The 6,853-nt window shown below is 40.7% G+C and overlaps 1 non-coding gene across 1 annotated transcript; it reads right to left on the minus strand.

Annotated features, from left to right (window-relative positions):
- Positions 1–1,322: 1,322 nt before the first annotated feature.
- LOC133781124 (small nucleolar RNA R71) lies at positions 1,323–1,428 on the minus strand. The gene has a single exon (XR_009869919.1). It is a non-coding gene; the product is annotated as a small nucleolar RNA R71 (small nucleolar RNA).
- Between the last annotated feature and the right edge of the window lie 5,425 nt (positions 1,429–6,853).

A 6,853-nucleotide genomic window follows, 5' to 3' on the forward strand; every position in this document is an offset into this window, starting at 1 on the left:
AATACTCTCATTCATGGACGCATATTTTGGGTATAATCAAATAAGTATGCACCCTCCCGATGAGGAACATACCAGCTTCTGGATAGACAAGGAATTGTATTGTTATAATGTGATGCCATTCGGTTTGAAGAACACAGGAACTACCTAGTAGTGTTTAGTGAATGGCATGTTCCAAGACTTGATCGGCAAATATATGGAGGTATATGTCGATGACATGTTGGTAAAGTCCAAAGAAGTTGAAGGGCATGTTTGAGACTTGGAGGAATGCTTTGCAATACTTAGAAAGTATAACATGAAGTTAAACCCTCTTAAGTGCTCGTTTGGAGTTGGTTCTGATAAGTTTTCAGATGCATATTCAATTCACGTGGAATCGAGGCTAACCCCAAGAAGATCAAAGCATTGATCGACATGAAGTCACCTACCATAATCAAAGAAGTGCAAAGCTTAACTCGGAGCAGCTGCCCTCAGTAGGTTCATATCATAGTCTACAAACAAGAAGATCCATTTAATTATTAAGACTTTTAAGATGTTTAGTAATTGTTTTGCCTATTTTTTCATTTTGCAATCCCTGCGGAGATGATCTACTCACTGTATTACTTGTGTGATTACGTGCACTTACATATTTAAATCAATTAAAATTTATCATAACAAGTTTTTGGCGCCGTTGCTGGGGATTGGAGTTAGAAATCTGTGTAAATATCAATTACTTGCAATTTATTTTTTCTTTGTTGAGCTGACCTTGTTTGCTTGCTCTTGTGTTTTCTCAGGTGATCTACTGTATGAATGAGCAAGAAGACATTGAACTAGCTCCTATTGACCCTGAGATTGAACGAACAGTTAAAAAAAGACTAAGGGAATAACGGGCTCAAAATTGCCTTAATTTGGCTGAAGAGGTTGAAGGAGTTGAGGGTGCTAATAATGTCGCTAACGTAATTGCTATGGCTGATGATAGAGAAAGAGCCATTAGGTAGTATGCTTCCCCCATGTTCAATGAGCTCAATCTGGGCATCATTAGGCCTAAAATTCAAGCACCCCAATTCGAGTTAAAGCCCGTGATGTTCCAAATGTTGCAAACAGTGGGTCAATTTAGTGGGCTACCTACTGAGGATCCTCATCTTCATCTTTGTTCATTTTTGGAGGTGAGCGATTCTTTCAAGCTACAAAGAGTGAGTGACGGGGCCTTAAGGTTGAAAATTTTCCCTTTCTCTTTGAGGGATCGAGCTAGGGCTTGGCTCAATACCCTTCCTCCCGACTCAGTGAATACATGGAATGAGTTGGCTGAATTTTTTTTGATGAAGTACTTTCCTCCTACCAAAAATGCCAAGTTTTGCAATGAAATCATGTCTTTTCAACAGTTGGGAGATGAATCCTTTTGTGAAGCTTGGGAGAGATTTAAAGAGTTATTGAGAAAGTGCCCACACCATGGGTGTAACGCCCCAACTCCTGGGACCGTTACGGTGTGCCTTGTAAACAGTGCTAAACTCGCTAATCGAGTCATTTGGCCAAAACGTGATCTAAGTATGATTAGCAGTTTAGGGTTTAAACACTTTGGTTATGATGTAACGTTTCATTAGAACGTTTAATATATACATTGGGATCCCAAAAATATAAATTTAAGAGTTTATTACAGAAAATATTCACAACAAGCCGTTCTAAGCGGCAAAACAGGGTTCAACCCTAGTTCCACTTTAAACCTCAGCCGTGGCGGACGAGCAGCTGCATATGTACACGTCATCACCTAAGCTCTCCAACTCAAGGATGGTCCAGCTTCCTCTTGCCTTTACCTGCACCACATAGCACCCGTGAGCCGAAGCCCAGCAAGAAAAACATAACACTTTCATAAACATTATCAAATGATTATCATTATAATCACACGGAGCATAAAGCTTTCAAACCAATGGGTGATCATCACATGATTTTAGCGGGAGAGTGGCTGTTAAGTAAGCCACTAGCCTCCAAGCTCTCTTTTCTAGCGGGAGAGTGACTGTTAGGTAAGCCACTAGCCTCCAAGCTCTGTTTTGTAGCGGGAGAGTGGCTGTTAAGTAAGCCACTAGCCTCCAAGCTCTGTTTGTTCATCGACCCTCAGGGTCGGTCAGGCATTAATGCTCCTTGAGTCATTCAATGCTAGTAGTCGATTAGATCTAATCTCTGTTGGCTTGCGTGATACACGCTAAGGCCGTTCTGACAAATAAGTCAGCGCTTCCTGACCTGTGTCCAGTAACACTGCCGAGCCTGACAAATAAGTCACAGCCTCACAGCTGATACTAACACTTTTGTCGATTCTGACTAATTAGTCAGTACCATACATAAGTAAGCAATGCTATCAACATATATCATATGCCAGTTATCCAAGAATAGGGCATTCAGCATGCTTACTAAATAGTTTCCAGCATAATCATAATCATGCACAAATTCAGAGACTCAAGCTCTGGCCAATCTCATATTCATCATTCATGGCATGCCCTAATCACATGTTTCTCGTGCATCACAAGCATCTCACTTAATCATCAAGCATGCCTCAACAACAGTCATATGCAAATGGGCAAAATTGCCAAGCATTCATCATGCTATCAACATTTACATTTAAACATCCAACATACATCAATAATAACCATGCATGTCATACTCAATAATCAACCAACATGCTTCAATGATAGCCATGCGTGTCACATATACACAGGGTGCAGTTTTCTTACCTCAGATTCGAGCTAGTACCAATATAAGAACGATCCTTGAGAACGATCAACCTTTAAACCCTTAGCGGTCACCTAATCATAACCAAATATGTAACACCATTAATAACATGATAATCAAAGGTTCCACACCAATATCTATCCCCCAAGAGATCAATCCAAACTAATCCAAGTAGTAGGGACACTCCCGAGGCCCATAGCTAAGTTCCCGGGGTCAAAACGAGCAAACGGGGTGAAAACAGGGCAAGGGCTGCAGCCCTAGCACCTTGGGCCGCGGCCCCCAGGGTTCTCTGAGGCAAGGGCTGCGGCGCCCTCCATCTAGGGCCGCGGTGCCCAGCAAGGCTCACTTCCTGACACCTGCTTCTTCGAACTAGGGCCGCGGCGCACAAGAACAGGGCCGCGGCCCCTAACCCTGGGCCATTCCCAAACGCGTTTTAAACACTCCAAATCTTCCAAAAACATACCCAAACATTCCCCAATCATCAAATCAAAGCTCCCAAGTTTCCCAATACTTCAAAACCCTCAAAACCCAAAGTTCAAACCAACCAAAAACTCAACAATTCACAAAGTCCAATTCTAAGCTTTAAAACTTTAAAAAACCTAAAACTTCAAACTTAGATTACCTTCGATTGGGTTGTTTCTCGTCAAATCCTTCGGTTAAGAAGCTTTTAATCTTTCCTTGGATCGCTATGCCTCGACCCTCGCTTGATTCCGACTCCTAGAACTCAAGATTTCCTCAAAAAGGCTCAAACGGTAAAACGGTCTGTTTTGAGAGAGAACGAGAAGTTTCTAACGTATGTTCTTATCTGTCAAGCTACTTCAAGCTTAAGTAACCTCAAATAAAACCTAGTGCTCGGGGTCCCGAAAACACCCCCGGGGACACTATAGTCAAAAGTCCCAGAATTTCACCCTGATCTCAAATATTCCCAATTTATCACCAAATGGACATTTCTATTACCCCAAAATTGACCCCGTTATGGTAAAACCGCTAACTCACAATCTTTGATCGTCTCATGCCGAATAGCTCGAATATACCTCCATAATAATAGAATCTCACTCACAGATTACAATATGCACCCAATAGGCCAAATTACCAAAATGCCCTTATCATGTTAAATACTCCCATACGCATGCATTTATCATCATATAATAATATAGTTCACATTAACATGCATATATTCATTTTATAACATATTAAATCAATTATGGCCCTCCCGGCCTCCTAATCAAGGTCCTAAACCTTATTAGGAAATTAGGGGCATTACAATGGGATTCCGCATTGTATACAAATGGAAACATTCTATAATGGGCTTAATTCTTCCACTTGCATGGTGTTGGATGCTTCAGCTAATGGGGCTATTCTCTGTAAGTCCTACAATGAAGCCTATGAGATTTTGCAAAGGATTGCTAGCAACAATTACCAATGGTCCAATGCTAGAGCCTCAACAAGTCAAAAAGTACCTGGTATACTTGAAGTGGATGCATTGACAGCTTTTACCGCTCAAGTTTCTTCAATGACTAACCTTCTCAAGAACATGAGTTTGTGGGGAATAAAAATGCAACCGTAATAACCCATATTCAAACTCTTATAATCCGGGGTGGAGGTAGCATCCAAATTTCTCATTGGGGGGGGGGGGTGTCAAGGAGCTAGTTCAAACATAGCACCAATGCAAAACATGCCTACATATCCACCGTGGTTTTCTCAATAGCCACCAAGAGCTCAACCACCTCCTCCTCAAGTGTCTCAATCAAGCTCGTTGGAGAGTTTATTGAAAGAATATATGGCCAAGAATGATGCTGTGATGCAGAGCCAAGCGACATCCTTGAGGAACCTAGAGATTCAAGTGGGGCAGCTAGCTAATAAGCTAAGGAATAGACCACAAGGCACCTTTCCTAGTGATACCGAAAATCCAAGGAGAGATGGTAAGGAGCATTGCAAGGCGGTTACCTTGAGGAGTGATAAAAATCTGGAGTTGACTGAGAATAATCCGAAGAGCAACAACGAACCCACTTCAATCCAAAGTAGTGTGGAAAAGGAAGACAAAGCTGTGAGTTCGAAAATGTCAAATGCTGATCTTGAAGCAATTGCTGGAGCAATTCCTCAGCAAAATGTAATAGAGAAGCCTATGAGCAAGCCACCTCCACCATTTCCTCAGCAATTTCAAAAGCAGCAACAAGATAGTCAATTTTGAAGATTTTTAGATGTTTTTGAAACATCTTCACATCAATATATCGTTGGTGGAAGCTCTGGAACAAATGCCCAACTATGTGAAGTTTTTGAAGGATATTTTAACTAAGAAGAAGAGACTTGGAGAATTTGAAACGGTGGCTTTGACCGAAGGTTATAGTGCTATTTTGAGGAATAAAATTCCTCCTAAATTGAAAGACCCGGGCAGCTTTACAATTCCTTGTGTGTATTGGTGGTAGAGATGTTGGTAGAGAACTTTGTGACTTGGGGGCTAGTATCAATTTGATGCCCATGTTGATTTTCAAGAAGTTGGGAATTGAAGAAGCAAGGCCATCCACAGTCATTTTGCAATTAGATGATCGATCTATGCACATCCGGAAGGCAAGATTGAAGATATACTTGTGCAAGTTGATAAATTCATTTTTCTGGCGGACTTCATTATTCTTGATTATGAAGCGGATAGAGATGTTCCAATAATTTTGGGAAGACCATTTCTTGCCACCGGAAGGACTTTGATTGATGTTAAAAAATGAGAGCTTACTATGAGAGTTAATGACCAACAAGTGACCTTTAATGTGTTCAACTCTATGAAGTTTCTGGATGAGATTGGGGAATGCTCTTCTTTGAGTGTGATTGATACTATAATGGCTGAAGCATTGCTAAAATAAACTTGTAAAGGTGAATTGGGAGTGATTTCACTTGATGAGCTTGAAGAAATGAGTGAAGAAGAAGAGACCCAAGTTATATGGGTGGAATCCAAGCACCCTTTTACTAAAGTTGGAAGGAATTTTGAGTCCTTAGAGTTAGTCGAAAGAAATTTCAAGCCTTCCAAGCCATCTATTCAAGAACCACCAAAGTTGGAAATGAAGCCTTTGCCTAGTCATTTGAAGTATGCTTACTTGGGGTGTGAAGAGACTATACTGGTGATTATTTCTGCATTGTTGGGGGTTGAAAAAGAGAATATGTTGCTGGATGTGTTGAAGAAATACAAGAAGAGTATTGGTTGGACTATGGCTGATATAAATGGTATAAGTCCCTCACTTTGTATGCATAAGATTTTGCTGGAAGATTCCTGTAGCAATTCTGTTGAACAACAAAGAAGGCTGAATCCCATTATGAAGGAAGTGGTAAAAAGGAAGTGATTAAGTGGCTTGATGCTGGTATTATATACCCAATCTCAGATAGTTCGTGGGTCAGCTCAGTTCAATGTGTTCCCAAGAAATGGGGAGTCACGGTGGTAGCTAATGACAACAATGAGTTGATTCCCACAAGGACGGTGACAGGTTGGTGTGTTTGTATGGATTATCGGAAGCTAAATAAAGCAACAAGAAAAGATCATTTCCCGCTGCCTTTTATTGATCAAATGCTTGACAGACTAGTAGGAAATGAGTATTATTGCTTTTTGGATGGGTATTCAGGCTACAATCAAATTTTTATTGCCCTTGAAGATCAAGGAAAAACTACGTTCACCTGCCCATATGGGACATTTGCATTCAAGAGGATGCCCTTTGGTTCATGCAATGTGCCCGCTACATTTCAACGTTGCATGACGACAATTTTTTCAGATATGGTGGAGAAAACTCTAGAGGTGTTCATGGATGATTTTTCGGTGTTTGGTGAATCTTTTGCTGCTTGTTTGGCTATTCTTGAGAAAGTGTTAGAGAGATGTGAAGAAACAAACTTGGTGCTAAATTGGAAAAAGTGCTATTTTATGGTACAATAAGGTATTGTATTGGGTCATCAGATTTCTAACAAGGGCATTGAGGTAGATAAAGCTAAGATTGTAGTCATTGAGAAGTTGCCACCACCTACTTCATTCAAGGGAATTAGAAGCTTTTTGGGGCACACGGGCTTCTATAGGAGGTTTATAATTTTTTTTTTCAAATATCTCCAAGCCCCTTTGTTCCTTACTTGAGCAAAACCGAGCATTTGAGTTCACTAAGGAATGTCAAGAAGCATTTGTGACTTTGAA

This window comes from Humulus lupulus, chromosome 5 (genome assembly GCF_963169125.1).
Source record: "Humulus lupulus chromosome 5, drHumLupu1.1, whole genome shotgun sequence".
Lineage (NCBI taxonomy): Eukaryota > Viridiplantae > Streptophyta > Magnoliopsida > Rosales > Cannabaceae > Humulus > Humulus lupulus.